The sequence below is a fragment of the Furipterus horrens genome, unplaced genomic scaffold, assembly GCF_987537825.1.
Source record: "Furipterus horrens unplaced genomic scaffold, mFurHor1.1.pri manual_scaffold_17, whole genome shotgun sequence".
Taxonomy (NCBI): domain Eukaryota; kingdom Metazoa; phylum Chordata; class Mammalia; order Chiroptera; family Furipteridae; genus Furipterus; species Furipterus horrens.
The window spans coordinates 7,559,815-7,577,109 of record NW_028327187.1 but is presented as its reverse complement, the minus strand read 5'-3'; the positions used below and the strand labels follow the sequence as shown (position 1 = coordinate 7,577,109).

Below are 17,295 nucleotides of genomic sequence, written 5' to 3'. Positions count from 1 at the left end.
TGAAATCTTTGGATGTGAGTAAAATATAACTCCCACATACTCATCAAGGGATTATCAGAAGGTGCATTTTTCAAATGGCACTCATCCAAAAGAATAAATTGCTCAAAATGGGGATTATTCTGAGCTAAGTCTTGGAGTCACTGATGGGAGGATCTTTCTACAGCACTTCTATGCTGTGTTGTGCATTTTGCACAGTAGGACATGATGCTTACTGCCTGTAACATGAACTTTGACCTTTGACTATTTTGTTTACATTTCCATATTTTCTACGACTATTTTATTTCTCATCTGTGTACCCTTAAATCTGCTCTCCTGTCTTTTTATCAAGGTGCATCATATTTCTTGCCCTGAAGCTTCTCTAAAATGCAGCATGTAAACTCTCCTGGAAATTAACATATTGTGGGAGCATATGTGCTTTGATTAGGGAAAAGTGGTAATTTACTTCTTTTTAATAATAATAGTATGCCAATTTATAGTAAACAGGAGTGCCTTAGAATTGGAAAGTGCTTAACAACATTGTTAATTAGTCATCAGGCAGTCAGTTCCCCATTACAGGGAAGGCTATGCTACAGACTCCCATTGAGAAATTAATTATGATTGTGGTATGTATAATTATTCCCCAAACAGAAGCTACTGTTCAGAATTCCCAAATTTTAGGTAGAGTCACAGAGCAGTATTGGGGTTAAGGATAGATGGTAATTACGAAAATGACAATATATAAGCATGTTTTTTGAAAAATATATTTTCTGAGCATACATTATCTTAAGACTTGTTTTTCTAGTTAACTACATTGTCAGAATTCTTGCATTGAAACCAGCCAATCAAGGGAACTATTCTAGAATGGAGGTTGAAAATAGTATTGTGCTATTTACGCCACAGGTTACATGGGTTGGTGTGTATCCCAAGTGACTGTTTTATCTTGGTTTCATTATCCGAAACCAAGTAGTTGCCATTTTGGCCTGGGTTATTTTTCTAGATTCCCAATTCTCTACAACTTGAGAAAATATTTAATTTCTCATTAAAGAGACTTTAAGGAACGAGTCTGTTGCTGAAGGATGTGAATACTAATATCAAAGAGAAAGGAGACAGGGTTCTGCTTATATCTCTCTGAAAATATCATGAATATACCCTGCCCTACTCAGTCAATGAACTATCTGTGTCTTGTGTATGCTGCAGTCACTCTTGGGGTTTTAAACTTTTTTTTTTTCATTTTAACTTCAGGAGCCCAATATTAATGGAAAGTTGACTCCACACTCTTCAAAACCAGTTCCAGAGGCCACCTAGTAGAGACTGCTGCCATTTTCTTGAACAGAGAATCCAAGTCCACTCTTCTTCAGTCATCTTCAAGCCAGAAAGCTGTGAGGGGAACACTTTCATTGTTGCTTTTTCTTCCAATGAAATCACCCTTCAACTTAGGATTCATGCCTGCCTTCTGGACTTCTGAGGACTATGAGAATGTTGATAAGCTGAATGCAACGATACAGGCGGAAGCCACCCATCTGGAGGCTCCACTCTCCTCCACGGTGGCCTTGATAATAGTATTGATTATTATCTTCTCATTGGTGATGACCTCCTTTGTGACATACTGTTTCCACAAGTGGAGGCTGAAGGGCCGCAAGCTCCAGAGAGCCCAGGAGGAGTATCAAAGAGATCAGGAGAAAAATATATTTCATAGCTTTCCTGATCTTATTTCCTAAAAATGCAGTAAACTGACATGTGAAGTGCACCATCTGTGACCAAGCAACAAAACATAATATGACAAGAAATGAAAAAAAACATGAAATTAGAAGAAAGAAAGAAATTGGACATGGAACAATAAAAAGTGAAATAACATGAAGTAAAACCACAGGCAACAAAATGACATACTGCCTACCAACGTGAAGAGAAAGGAGAGGACAAGAAGGACCATTCTGCAATGCATTCTGAAAGGAAGGGTTTGTGTTGTAGCTGATCTATTAATCAAGCTGTTCATTGTTTGAAAGCTGTCTACAGTTTGATTACAGGTTATAAGCAACTTGGTGGATGGTTTTTCTTTTTGTTGTTTTGTTGTAAAGTAAAAGCAAAGATATCACATATTTTATATTTACATTTTATTTGCTCTTAACTTTTGATTTGGTGGTAGATGTAAGTAAATAGAATTTCTGTATTGCTCATTTACTCACCAAGGGCAAGGCAGCTGAATGCACAGACAGGAATATTGCTTAGTACCAGGCTTATAATGTAGCAGTACATTTCTTGGCCAGTAATATCTGTCATGAAGATGAGGAAAAGAAAGTCTATAATTTGGGCACATGTAGCTGATATTTCAAGTACTGACTATAACAAAATAAGTAAATGTGCTGAATTGTAAGTAATGTATGTTTTTTTTATTATTATTTAAAAGAAAAGGAAAAAAGAAAACCAACTCCCAAACAACCAATTACCCCACTGCCCTGATGTTTTTCTTAAGTAATGGCTTGCCTGAAGTTAATATTAATGTTGTCCATGTTCGAAGCAGAATTATTATGTGATGATAGTGCTGTATGTATACTTGTTTTGGTAAGACAAAGTTGTCATTATAATACGAATGAGATCATTTTAAGGCATATGTGTTCAAGTAGTGTTGACAATTAAAATATGAAAATGTTCTGGATGTTGTTAATGAAATCTACTAAATGATATATACATTTATTATAGAGTGTATTGTGGAGCATACCAATTATTGGATATGAAAGCAAGTAAGCAAGCAGTCATACTTTGTGACTCACTAAATGTATGCATTATAAATAAAATGCTAGTATTTAGATGCTAACAAAGCAATTGTCTTTGAATAAAATTGTCTTCATTAAGTACTTAGATAGAAAAGGGCTGGAGTTAAGTTAAGGTCCCTGGAGAACAATTTCTGCATATCAAAGGATGTCTGAGAAAAGAAGATGGAACGAAATGGAAGCAAAGGGATTTCCATAGAACAAACATAGTTTGAAAGTCTCAGAGAGCAAAAACATGGATAAAATATATTGTCTCTGTTCTCAGGAAACTTACATTGATACTCAAAATGGACTCTTAGGAAAAAGCTAGGAACATTAACAAAGCACATATAAGGGGGTGCGAATGCATGTAGTTAACCAAATTGCCTCCAGGCCTCACTAGCCAGTGGATACTACACAATTCATTAACATCAGGAACGTGTAGTTCTCATTCCCACCCCCCCTCCCCCCGCTTGCTAGCAGGGGACCTCTAATATCTGTTTCAACTTCACTGGGAGTCTCAGAAGTGTGTGGGGCTGAGGTGCAGGGAAGGGAGCAACACTGTTTGCAATCACGATTTCCTCCATAATCACTACATAGCAATTGCCCTGTTTTCTCTCTCATGCATTGTTTCCCATTTGGCAACCTCTGCTGCTGCCTGCAAAGCTGCTCCAAGGAGCCTCACTGTTAACCCTTGGAGATGATGCCCATTATGGGAAAGCCAAGTCTGTGCCGCTGATACTTTCTTCTCACTTCTTACCAGCCACCATTCCCTGGGCTGCCAGAGTAGTGTGAGGTTCCATATGGAACAGGATAGAAAGACCTTAACCCAATGTCATGCCAGTCTTTGTCACCCAGACTCCAAAAGAGCATTGCTAGTTCCCATCCTAACAAAACGATTGTGCCCCACCCTCCAAAAACATCTGAGGCTCAAAGCTGTCTGAGGTACACCCTTTCCCATGAATCTGGCTCCCCATCTCTCCTGAGATGCATGTTACCCCTCCTTTTCTCAATCACAAAACAAATTCCTCTGTCTCCTTCCAATATCAGTAAGTGCAAACTGGACAGTGGAAGAAAGTAGGAGAGGTAGTAGCCATACTATCTAAGCTCCCCCGCCCCCCGCCAAAACAAGCTGTTATGGTAGTTCAAGATGCAAAAGTAAGAGAATAATCTAAGAGGTTGTATGAATTTATAGGGATTTTATTCCCATAGAAGGGTTTTGAATAATATTTTGAAGAAAAGGAAGAAGATGAGGAGGAGGAATGGAAAAAGGAGGATTAGAAGTCCTACCAGGATAATGACATTTGCAAAGCTTTAAACATTTGAACCACACCCTCCCTTTCTCTGAGGCTTCTGAGGGACACGAGGGGTTTGTTATGGATGTCACTTATCCACAGTGGCAGGTGAAGCTGAAAGATGGGCAAGCTGAACTGAGGGTCAAGGGGGAGCCTCAGTCTTTAAGCCTGAGAAGGCATCGAAATGAATCTCTCAGAGGAGGCTAAAAACGACTTCAGACGAAACAGCCTGGGAATTAGTGTGCTCCGGGAAAAATGAGGCTGTGGAAGTCAATTCCAGGCCCATCTTCAGGGGGTGTGATGTCACCCTCAGTAGCTTTTTGCATGCTTGCCATATGTGCAAACAGCTGTAACAAATAGAACTAAAGTTTACTCATTAGAATGTCGCCAGCAAAAGGGGTCTTGTCACCCCTCCTCCCAAGATGGACATCGGATTCAAAAGAAGGGGTTTGCTGAAAGTAAAGTAGAGGGCAAGAAGAAAGGCAGGGAGCTTGAGGCTTGAAGAGAGCACACACTAATGAAGAATATGGCTCCCTGAACTGCTGCCTTGGTCAGGCTTATATAGGGCTTGGTTCTTCAAGCAGGCATAAAGTAGATTTCTTTGCTTTCCAGGTTCCCGAGCTGAGCTGGTTTCTACCGGCCCAGGTGCAGAGCAGAGCTCTTTGCTTTGCAGGAGTGCATTGCTTCTGCAAGCAGGTATCACCAGTGCATGCACAGAGCAGAGCTCTTTGCTTTGCAGGAGTGCATTGCTTCTGCAAGCAGCTATCACCAGTGCATGCACAGAGCAGAGCTCTCTGGGGAGTGCCTGAAGAGAAGTTGTAAATGTATCTAAGAGAGCCTTCAAAATAATTGAAGAGCATACCTAGCCACTTAAAAGAGGCTCAGCCTGTCTAAGAATAACAGTTTTTTTCTCTTTCACGTAACAGCTCGGTGCAGAAGCTCCAAACTGGCTGGTGGTGGTTGGATGAGGGCTTGCTCTATAACACAATCGAGGACCCAGGCTAATGGTGGAACTGCTGTCTTCAACACCAGGCCTACAGGTAAGACCTCAGACTGGCCAACATCTTCGTTTCAGCCTTGTGAGACCCAAGACTTCCTGTCTCGTATGACTTGCAAGCGGTGAACCGTGCTACCCCCAGCCAGACTTCTAACAAGGAACTGTGAGTTAAGAAACGAGTTTTGATTGAAACTGACAAGGTTCGGTAATTTGTTACACAGCTACAGAAAAGAATACACCGGCGGAGCAGAACCCTTTGGCTCCCATACCACATCCCCATAGACTGCCTCTGATTTTTAGCTACAGCTGTAAAGGGCAGTTCTGACTCACCCCTAGCCGCTAGTCTCCTACCTCAAGGGCACACTGAACATCTTTCTGAATTCTGCCCTAGTGCTTTTTCTGATTCTGGACAGCTTTTTCAGAAGAACCCAGAAGTGCAGGGGAAATTAATGTTCCCCACGGGCAACCTTCGATCAGTGGAGAAAGGGAAATGGGATTAGCTACATCTTCAAGCCTCTGAAAAACGGTAAGGTAGACAATTCTGGGAGGCATTTTGTATGCTTCTCAGAGATCCTAGTGCCACTCACACTTCTGTTGTCTAGAGCAATGACCTCAATAATGCATCTTTATGTTAAACTTCCTCCTTCAATGTCTCTGTCTGCTCCCTCACGCATGATTTGTAGGATCATCTCCTAAATAAGTTACTGTTTTTAAACACCTGTCTCAGGCTCTGTTTTTGAGAGAACCTATGGAAGCTAGTGATGCTGTAAATTAATATGTGAAGTCCTACAACAGAAAACAGGTATGATGGCAGAAGTAGAGATAATCATTTGAGCTTGGATATAATGAATTTAAGGGTCATGTAAGATAGTAATTCATTGATTCATTTAAAAATATTTATTGAGTCCTGGCTGGTGTGGCTCAGTGAATTGAGTGCCAGCCTGTGAACCAAAAGGTCACTGGCTCAATTCCAGTCAGGGCACAGGCCTAGGTGGTAGGCCAGGTCCCCAGTTGGGAGCGTGCGAGAGGCAACCAATTGATGTTTCTCTCCCTTTCTTTCTCCCTCCCTTTCCCTTTCCCTGAAAATAAATAAGTAAAACATTTTTAAAATATATTTATTGATCATCTATTATGTGATATAGGAAGAGTGAAACAAAGCAAACTAATTTTAATTCTTCTGATGCTAACAGCTTGATAGGGAAGGCAGACCATGAAAAAGTTCTCTGAATTTCTGAAGAGCAAGTGCAGGGTCCTTAGAAGCTTATACTCGGTGGATCGAACTCAGTTATGTGTATTCTTGGAGGGCTTACTAGAGAAAGCAATTTTTCAAGTGAGATCTGAAGGTTAAGAAGGTATTATTAGGAGACACTCAGGGAGAGAAATGAAGGAGAGAAACAAGGAGAGGTCCAGGCAGAGGGAAACACAGCAAGATTCCTTAGATAAGAAATAGCTTAAAACATTTGGTTATAGCTGTAGTGTAGAGTGAAAGAGTATAGTATAAAGTGAAGTTCAGGATGTAGTTAGGGCCTGATCTTGCCAGGCTTGGCAAGCTATGGAGGGCTTTTCCATCTTTAGTCTAATAATAGGGTACACACGACTGGAAGGCACAGTAGTGTTTTAAGCAGGAGAGTGCCATCAGATGTGTGTTTTCAAACCATTATTGTAGCTGCCTTGTGAGGTGGGTAGCCTAAAGGAAGGACAAGTAGCTAGGAGGCTAAATTATAGGTAAGAGATGTACGTAGCTTAAATTAGCCTGTTTCAGTGGCAAGGGAGAGAAAGTGAGCAGGCGAGAAGTATTCAGGACGTATAATTAACATGACTTGCTGACTGACTATGTGTAAGGGTGTGCTTACAGGAGAAGGATGCGTTGAAGATGACTGCCAAGCATCTGCCTAAATCATGATCAAAAATAAGCTCCACCTCTACGAACCCCACACACCCTCCTCACCACAAACTTTCTTCTGCTGTCTTCTCCATTTCATCAAAGTGTTAGGGAATGGGAGGGGGAAGGTAGGTGGTGGTGAATTCTGGAATACCACGGGGGGACATTGTGAAGCGTGCCCGGAAAACGAGTTTTTCAGCGTGGCTTAACTGCAAGGTGCAAGAGAGGAAATGTGGGCAACAAGGCTGCAGAGGCAAGATAAGGCTAGCTTCTGAATCCCACTGTGGGCACCCAAAACACCACTGGTGCCCAGGATGGGTGGAGAAGAAATGGGACTTCCTAGTAAGGCTCAAGTCAGCTTCCCTGAGCACCCCATAATGCCTTCTGGCAATAAAAGAGCCCAGATGAGTTTCTCTCCACATTCAGTTCCAGCTTCTTTTTATGAGAAGCACGTTCAGTCTCTAGGGAAAGACTTCACCATAGTAACAGCTAGGGCCACGGCCAGGTCCAGCATTTCTCTTCGGCTAGATCAAGGGCAAGAATCTCTGCTGGATGGCTACAACCTGAGCTCACTTCTCATTCCCAGTTTAGCGCCAAGGGCCTCATTCAGCCATAGGCCCAGTGGAGTGTTTTGTTCACTGGGGCATATGGGTACTTTAGCTTATCTTCAAATGAAGAATTTGCCTGGGCGCCTCTGACAGACAAGGCCATTTTTACCTCAATAGCCTTGTTTTCTGAACATGTCTCTTTGCTTGGGAGATCTAAGCTGGAAAGAATTATGTAGAAGGCTCAATTTTCTTAAGGATTTGCCTTCAACATCCTTCATCTCACCTCCCTCTCTTTCCCTTTAGGGATATGTATCATGCCACACTGAGGCTCTGTACAAGATGAAGGCTCTAGTGAAGCCCGTTCCACATGTACTTTTTTCCTGGCTTATTGCCCTGCCACTATCTCAAACTCTTTTCTTAACAGTAGCCAGAGTGAAAAGGCCTTAGGAGGTTTAGTTAACCAGGAGCTCAATATGATTTAGAAATATGATGTGCCTGCCAACAAAGTAGTTAAGGCAATTTCATTAGAGAAGGCCTGGAAGGGGGGCAATGAGACAACTCTTGCTCTGCTTTGCTGCTCCACCCTGGGAGAAGCATCACTGCCATGCCTGAAGATGCTTCATGCTGAGGATGCTGCAAGTGAGGAGGAAAAGGGAGCATTGACCTTGGAGGCTACAACCACATTGGTCTCTTGATAGTTCTTCCACAGATCAGATGATTCTGCCTCAGTGCCTTTGAATGGCTCTTCTACCTGGATGGAACACATCCCCCAATGATTTTTTAAATTTTTATTTCATTCATTTATTTTTAGAGAGAAGGGAAGGAAAGGAGAAAGAGAGGGAGAGAAACATCAATGTGTGGTTGCCTCTCACATGCCCCCAGTTGGGGACCTGGACCGCAATCCAGGCATGTGCCCCGACTGAGACTCGAACCAGCAATGCTTTGGTTCGCAGGCCAGCGCTCAATCCACTGAATCACACTAGCCAGGGCTCATCCCCCAATTCTTTTTTAAAGTATGTTTTATTGAATATGTTGTTACAGTAGTTCCAATTTTTTTCCCTTTGCTCCCATCTTCCCAGTACCCCCCTTCCCTCCAGCAATTCCACCCCTCCTTAGTTCATGTCCATGGGTTCTGCATATAAATTCTTTGGCTTCACCCTTTCCTATATTATTCTTAACTTCTGCCTGTCTATTTTGAACCAACCAATTATGTTTCTTAATCCCTGCACAATTGCCCCATTTATCCCCCTCCCCCCTCCCAGCTGATAACCCTCCAAATGATCCCAATACCTATGATTCTGTTCTTATTCTGATTTGCTTAGTTGGATTCTGTTTTTATGTTTTAGATTCAGTTGTTGATAGTTGTTTGTTGTCATGTTAGTGTTCATAGTTTTGACCTTCTTTTTCTTAAGTAAGTCCCTTTGACATTTCGTATAATAATGGCTTGGTGGGACTTCCAGCCAAGATGGAAGCATAGACAGACACGCTGTGTCTACCTCCACAACTAAGAAGGAATACAACTACCTCAAAACTAGAAACAACCAGAAGTTCCAGAAAATCAAAGTGCATGGAAATCCAGCAAGCAAAGATATAAAGAAGAAATACTCATCCAGACAGGTAGGAGGGGCAGAGCCGGGACAGAAAGGACACAGTGTGGTGGTGGCAGCAGCGGCAACAGTGGCAGGCCAGGGGAAAGCACTTTTAAAAAGTCAGGAGGGACACCTGGGGATCGTTCCCAGCTCCTCACCGCACCTTGCAGCTCACGGTCACAGCATCAGGGGAAATGAAGCCTCATTGCTTCTGACTGTGCAGACCAGTGGGGGTTGGGGTGGAGGCAGAAACTGCCAGTCTCAGCAGAGTCCGCTTGTTTAAAGGGCCCAAAAGGTCCTAGAACGTCCGCAGACCCACCCACTCTGGGAATGACGGCCAGGGCAGCAGCTAGAGGGGCGCCAGTCTGGTGCGGAAGTGGGAGAGACGCCTGGAAAAGGGGTGAGTGCAGGGCAGGCAGCATTGTTCCCTCTCAGACCCCTCCCCACATACAGCGCCACAACGTGGTGGAACAGGTGGCCCTGTACTGACGAATTCCGAAGGCTCCGCCTCTTACAACGTAACAGGTGTGACAGCTCTACCTGGGATGCGGAGGCAAACAAACACAGGAGCCTGTCGGAATGAGGAGACAGAGAAGTATGGCCCAAAAGAGGAACGGATCAAGGTTCCAGTGGGAGAACTAAGGGACGATGAGATAGCCAACCTAACAGGTGAGGAGATAGACAACGTAACAGATGCAGAATTCAAAACACTGGTGATAAAGATGCTCACAGGCTTGACAGATATGCTTGAGTTGGCAAATGCATAAAGGAAGAAGTGAAGGCTATGCTAAGTGAAACAAAGGAAAATCCACACAGAACCAATGGTGAAGGGAAGGAAACTGGGGTTCAAATAAATGATTTGGAACATAAGGAAAAAAAAAAAACAGTCAAGCAGTGCAGAATGAGGAAGAAAGAATTTTTAAAAATGAGGAAAACTTCCCAGATTTTGCGAAAGAGATGGACATACAGGTCCAGGAAGCACGGAGGGTCCCGGGTGAGCTGGACCCAGAGGGGACCACACCAGGACGCATCACGATTGAAATGCGAAAGGTGAAAGATAAAGAGAGAGCCCTGGGGGCAGCAAGAGAGAGGTAGAGAGTTGCCTACAGGGGGCTGCCTATAAGACTATCAGCTGATTTCTCAGAGGACACTTTTCAGGCAGGAAGGGACTGGCAAGCAGTATTCAATGTGATGAAAAGCAACTGACAACCAGGGTTACTCTATCTAGCAAGGCTATCATTTGGAATGGAAGGGCAGCTGAAGTGCTTCCCAGACAAGGTGAAGCTAAAGGAGTTCATCATCACCAAGCCATTATTATATGAAATGTCAAAGGGACTTAGTTAAGAAAAAGAAGATCAAAACTATGAACACTAACATGACAACAAACTCACAACTATCAACAACTGAATCTAAAATATAGAAACAAAATCCAACTAAGCAAACCAGAATAGAAGCAGAGTCATAGGTATGGGGATCATTTGGAGGGTTATCAGCTGGGAGCGGGGAGGGAAGAAATGGGGAAATGGTGCAGGGACTAAGAAACATAATCGGTTGGTACAAAATAGACAGAGGGAAGTTAAGAATTATATAGGAAAGGGTGAAGCCAAAGAACTTATATTCAGCATCTATGGACATGAACTAAGGGGTGTGGGGGTGCTGGAGGGAATGGGGGCACTGGAAGAAGGGAGCAAAGGGAAAAAAATTGGAACTACTGTAACAACATAATCAATAAAATATACTTAAAAATGAAAATTAAAAAAAAATAATGGCTTGGCGATGATGAACTCCTTTAACTTTACCTTGTCTGGGAAGCACTTTATCTGCCCTTTCATTCTAAATAATGGCTTTGCTGGATAGAGTAATCTTGGTTGTGGGTCCTTGCTTTTCATCACATTAAATACTTCTTGCCAGTCCCTTCTTGCCTGCAAAGTTTCTTTTGAGAAATCAGCTGATAGTCTTTTTTTTTAAATATGCTTTACTGATTATGCAGTTACAGTTGTCCCAATTTAATTTCCCTTTGTTCCCCTCCTCCTGGTGACTGCCCTCCCTGCAGTTGTCCCCCCCCTTAGTCCATGCCCATTGGTTGTGCATATAGTTCTTCTCAACATCTTCCTATCTGCTCTACTTCCTCCCACTCGTCGTCGTCGTCGGCAGCCGTCCGTCTCGAGAGACGATGGCGTAGCTTCTTGAGAGTCTATCTGCACCGCCGAGAATGGCTGTACAGTCCAACTCGGGAGTGACAATCCCTGCCACACTTGTTACAGGTGAAGGCAGATGGCCGTTGTTGCTGCTGTTGACGCTGCTTCCGCCTCGATCTTTTCTGGACTGCCTCCTCGTTGCGCGCAGCCTCTGCACGTGACGTACCTTGCCTGACCGCGAGCCTCCAGGCTAGGCGGTCGTCTGCTTGAACTTCCCATGTGTTGAGATTGATGGAGCATTGTGTCATGTCCTTTTTGCAGATGTCTTTGAACCGCAGTTTTGGGCGCCCTGTCATCCTCTGGCCTTCTGCTAGCTCGCCGTAGAGGAGGTCTTTGGGGATACGGCCTGCATCCATTCTTTTGACATGGCCGAGCCGCCTGAGGCGTCTCTCGCTAAGAACTGCATGCAAACTGCTCATATTGGCTCGCTTCAGCACCTCGGTGTTGGGGACCTTATCCTGCCAGGCGACATGCAGGACGCGTCGCAGGCACCTCATGTGGAAGCTGTTGAGTTTCCTTTCGTGCCTTGCGTAGGTGGTCCACGTCTCGCTGCCATAGAGGAGAGTGCTGAGTACGCAGGCTTGGTAGATGCGCAGTCTGGTTTTCTCAGTGAGGCTGGAATTGTTCCACGCTCGCCGGTTCAGTCTGGCCATAACTGTGGCTGCCCTGGCGATTCTCCGGTTGACCTCCAAGTCGACTGACAGAGAGCTCGAGATGGTGGACCCGAGGAAAGTGAAGTCGTTGACAACCTCCAGGGTGTATCCGTCAATGGTGATGCATGGGGGAGTCCCCGTGCCTTGAGCCATAACATTCGTCTTCGTCAGGCTGATGGCTAGTCCGAACTCCTTGCATGCGTGGGAAAGGCAAGTGACTAGCTGCTGGAGTCCCTCTTCGGAGTGTGATGTCAAAGCTGCGTCGTCGGCGAAGAGCATCTCACGGATGAGCACCTCTTTGACTTTGGTCTTGGCTCGTAGACGGGCCAGGTTGTAGAGCTTGTCATCGGATCTGGTATGAATGAAGACACCCTCGCTGCAGTCCTTAAAGGCGTATTGGAGGAGCATGGAGAAGAAGATTCCGAACAGCGTAGGCGCGAGGACGCAGCCCTGCTTTACTCCGCTGCTGACTGGGAAGGCCTCAGAGGTTGCGCCGTTGTAGGACACCGTGCTGTGCATGTTGTCGTGAAAGGACATGACCACAGCAAGCAGATGTGGTGGACAGCCAATCTTCCGTAGCAAGCTGAAGAGTCCGCTTCGACTGACCAGATCAAACGCCTTCGTAAGGTCGATAAAGGCGAGGTAGAGTGGTTTATGCTGCTCGTGACACTTCTCCTGCAGCTGGCGTAGGGAGAAGATCATGTCCACTGTTGAACGGCCAGCTCTGAAGCCACACTGGGACTCTGGGTAGACACGGGAAGCAAGGGTCTGCAGGCGGGCAAGAGCGACCCGGGCGAATACTTTGCCGACGACGCTGAGGAGAGAGATGCCCCGGTAGTTGTTGCAGTCGCTGCGGTCTCCTTTGTTCTTGTACATGGTGATAATGTTGGCATCTCTCATATCCTGGGGGATGTAACCCTCCTTCCAGCAGCGACAGAGTAGATGGTGCAGCGGCTGTAGCAGGACTGGTTTCCCGCTCTTTAGGATTTCTGGAGGGATTCCATCGCTTCCTGGTGCTTTCCCGCAAGCGAGGCGGTCCATGGCTTTGCCGAGCTCTGCCGCAGTAGGTGGGGTGTCTAGCTCCTCCATGACTGGTAGGTCTGGGATGGCGTTAAGAGCAGTGTCTGTTACGGTGTTCTTCGTTGCGTACAGCTCGAGGTAGTGCTCGGTCCACCGCCGCATTTGCTGTTCCTGGTCAGTGATGACCTCACCTGTCTTGGACTTAAGGGGGGCGATCTTGGAGGGGATTGGGCCTGTTGCCTTCTTGATACCCTCATACATTCCTCGTGCGTTGCCTATATCGGCGGCTTCCCGGATGCTTCTGCACAGGTTTAGCCAATAGGTGTTGGCACAGTGGCGGGCGGTCTTCTGGACTTTGTTCCTGGCAGCCCGTAGAGCTTGAAGTGTACTGGGAGTGGGCGTGACCTTGTAAGCCAGTAGGGCCTTCCTCTTAGCCTCGATCACGGGTTCCATGATCTGTAGCTTCACTTCCTCCTACTATGCTTATTAATTCCTGTACCATTTTCCGCCCTGCCCCCCCCGCTGACCTTCCCCTAAAATGTTCCCCATACCTATAATTCTTTTCCCACTCTCGTTGCCTACTTAGTTTGCCTTTGTTTCGATTCCCTAGCTTCTGTTATTGGTTGTTGTGATATAGTTTTCATTTTAATGTTCATAGTTTTGATCCTCTTTCTCCTAAACAAGTCCCTTTAACATTTCATATAACAGTGATTTGGATCTGATGAACTCCTTCTGGTTTACTTTGTCCTGGAAGCACTTTCTCTGCCCTTCTGTTCTGAATGACAGTTTCGCTGGATAGTAATCGTGGTTGTAGGTTTTTGCTTTTCATTACTTTGAATATTTCTAGCCAGTCCTTTCTTGCCTGTAGAGTTTCTTTTGAGAAATCGGCTGACAGTCTTATTGGGACTCCTTTGTATGTAATTCTCTTCTCTCTTGCTGCTTTTGAGATTCTCTCTTTATCCTTAATTTTTGACATTTTGATGATAATGTGTCTTGGTGTGGTTCTCCCTGGGTCCTGTTTTTTTGGAACTCTCTATGTTTCCTGGACCTTTAAGTCTTTTTCCTTCCCCAAGTTAGGGAAGTTCTGCTTCATTTTTTCACATAATTTTTCAATTTCTAGTTCTTCTTCATCTTCTGGCAACCCTATGATTCGGATGTTGCCCACTTATAACTGTCTCATAGGTTTCTGAGCCTCTCCTCATTGTCCTCACTTTTCGTTTCTCCTTTCTGCACTGGTTGACTGTTTTTTCCTTCCCTATGTTCCGATTTGCTGATTTGATCCCTGGTTTTCTTTCCCTCACCACTAGTTTCGTATGTGTTTTCATTCATTTCAGCAGGATAAGCCTTCATTCCTTCCCCGTCTTGTTTAAGATCTACTGTTAGGTCTGTAAGAATTTTTAGAACCAAAGCTTTGAACTATGCCTCAGAAAGATTTCCTATCTGCCAATCTGTTAAATCAGATATTTGCTGTCTGGTCAGCTGTGCCACTTGGATCTCTATCATGATCTGTGCCATCCTGACCATTTTGTGTTTACCTTTGCTTCCTGGGCAGGGCTGTCACACTTCCTATGCTATAGGGGTGGAGCCCTGTGCACTCGTCACTACCAGCGACCCTACTCACTATGCTGTGGCATTTTGCGTGGGGGCAGGGGTCCAAGATGGATTCTTGCTGTTTACTCTCTGCAGAGAGACCGGGAGCTTCTTCCTCCGTCCCCACCCCCTCTGGCCTTAACAGTCCGAGGCAATGGGAGTCTGCCTTCCCCAGTGTTGGAATCACGAGCTGACAAGTTTGGTCTGCAGCCGGGGGTGCTCCCCAGGCGCTTCTTGCCTCCCCTTAAACATGGGTGTCTGTGCTTACTGCTTTCTCGCCACCATCACCACAGCTGCTGCTGCCAGCACAGCTTGACCTCTTGGCCCGGCTTCACCCCTCCTACCCATCTGGACGAGCACCACTTCTTTATAACGTCATACACTGGACTTCCATGTAGCTTTATTTTCTGAAAATTCTGGTTATCTCTAGTTTTGCGGTAGTTGTATTCCTTCTTAGTTGTGGAGGGAGATGGAGCATGTCAGTCTAGGCCTCCATCTTGGCCGAAATTCAGCTGATAGTCTTGTAGGTACCCCTTTGTAGGTAACTCTCTGCTTTTCTCTTGTTGCTTTTAAGATTCTCTCTTTATCTTGTACCTTTGGCATTTTAATTATGATGTGTCTTATTGTGGCCCTCTTTGGGTCTAGCTTGTTTGGGACTTTCTGTGCTTCCTGGACTTGTGTGTTTTTTCCCTTCGACAAGTTTGGGAAGTTTTCCTTCATTATTTTTTTCACATAAGTTTTCAATTTCTTGCTCTTCCTCTTCTCCTTCTGGCATCCCTATGGTTCGAATGTTGGCACGTTTAAAGTTGTCGCAGAGGTTCCTAAGGCTCTCCTCATTTTTTTCAATTCTTATTGCCTCGTTCTGTACTGGTTGTCTGTTTTTTTCTTCCTTATGTTCCAAATCATTGATTTGAATCCCAGTTTCCTTCCCTTCACCATTTGTTTATTGTGGATTTTCCTTCGTTTCACTTAGGATAGCCTTCACTGCTTCCCTTATGTGTTTGCCATACTCAAGCATATCCGTCAAGCCTGTGAGCATCTTTATCACCAGCCTTTTGGCTATCTCATTTGTTAGGTTGGCTATCTCCTCATCACTTAGTTCTCCCACTGGAACCTTGATTCGTTCCCTCCTTTGGGCCATACCTCTCTGTCTCCTCATCTTGACAGAAACCTGTGTTTGTTTGCCTCTGTGTCTTAGATAGAGTTGTATCACCTGATACATTTAAGGGGCGGAGCCTTAGGGTTAGTCATTACAGGGGGACCTGTTTCACCACATTGTGGCCCTATATGTGGGGGAGGGGTCTGAGAGGGAACAATGCTGCTTGCTCAGCACTCTCCCCTTTTCCAGGCACTTCTCCCACTTCTGTATGGGACTGGCGCCCCTCCAGCTGTTGCCCTGGCCGTCATTCCCAGAGTGGGTGCATCTGTGGACGTTCTATGACTATGGGAGCCCTTTAAACAAGCAGACTCTGCTGAGAGACCAGTGGTTTCTTCCTCCACCCCAACCCCCACTGGTTTGCACAGTCAGAAGCAATGAGGATTTCTTTTCCCCGGCGCTGGGACCATGAGTTGTGTGGTCTGGTCTGGTGCTTGGAGCGCTCCCCAGGTAACCCTCCCTAGTTTTCAAAACGTGTGACCCTGCTTTCCATCAATCCGCTGCTGCCGCCGCTGCTGCTGCTGCCGCCACCACACCACATCCTCTCCACCCTGGCTCCACCCCGCCTACCTGTCTGGATGAGTATTTCTTCTTTACATATTTGTCTTTTGGACTTCCATGCAGCTCAATTTTCTGGAACTTCTGGTTGTCTCTAGTTTTGAGGTAGTTTTATTCCTTCTTAGTTGTGGAAGGAGACAGAGCATGTCTGCCTAGGCCTCCATCTTGGCTGGAAGTCCTCATCCCACAATTCTTGACATGGCTCACTCCCTTACCTCATTAGGTCTCTGCACAGATATCCGCTTTCCAGAGAGGCTGCCCTGACCTATTTAAAATAGTCTCTTTCATCATTCTCTATCACCCTCTATACTGTGCTTTAGAAGATTATAATCAAGTTAGGAAACAAAAGTAACTAATGTGTGTGAAATTAAACAAGAACATAGAACATTCATCCAAGAAATGTTGGTCAGAGTTTGATTAAGGGCCCAACAAATGACCCAGAAAATTAGTACTCTCAGAGTTCAAATCAGTGCTAAATATTGAGGCAGGCAGAGAAAGATTCCTCGAGGAGGTAGTACTTGAGTTGGACCTTGAAGAATATGGCGAGGTTACAAAATTCTAGATTTCCAGAGCTTGAACAGCCCTTGGGGATAAAGTGTACCCCTCATTGAACAAAAAATGAAACGGAGACTCTGAGAAAGAAAGATCTCATAGCAAGTCAGGAAAAAGTTGGTGTTAGAACCAAGATTTTCTAGTCCCCTATCCACTACTCTCACAATTCTTTTTTTTTTTTTTATTTATTAAACTGCATTTTAATCTATTTTCTGACATTGAAAAATATGGAATGCTTCATGAATTTGCGTGTCATCCTTGTGCAGGGGCCATGCTAATCTTCTCTGTATCGTTCCAATTTTAGTATATGTGCTGCCGAAGCTAGCACTCTCACAATTCTTTTCTCCAGGTGCTGAGAAGGGTAAGATGGTATTCTAGGTATAAAAAAAGCCAAGAACCCCAAATTCCCTATCCACCCCCCAACACACACACAAATATACTTACACACATACCTCTCAGCATGATAAGACCTCCTTTTCTTTTTTCAATACCATGTTAACTTAGCAGGTGAAACAGATAAAACGGAACTCA

General features: G+C 44.8%; 1 non-coding gene across 1 annotated transcript; it reads right to left on the bottom strand.

Annotated features, from left to right (window-relative positions):
• Window positions 1–16,985: 16,985 nt before the first annotated feature.
• Window positions 16,986–17,092, bottom strand: LOC149990435 (U6 spliceosomal RNA). The gene has a single exon (XR_016508844.1). It is a non-coding gene; the product is annotated as a U6 spliceosomal RNA (small nuclear RNA).
• Between the last annotated feature and the right edge of the window lie 203 nt (window positions 17,093–17,295).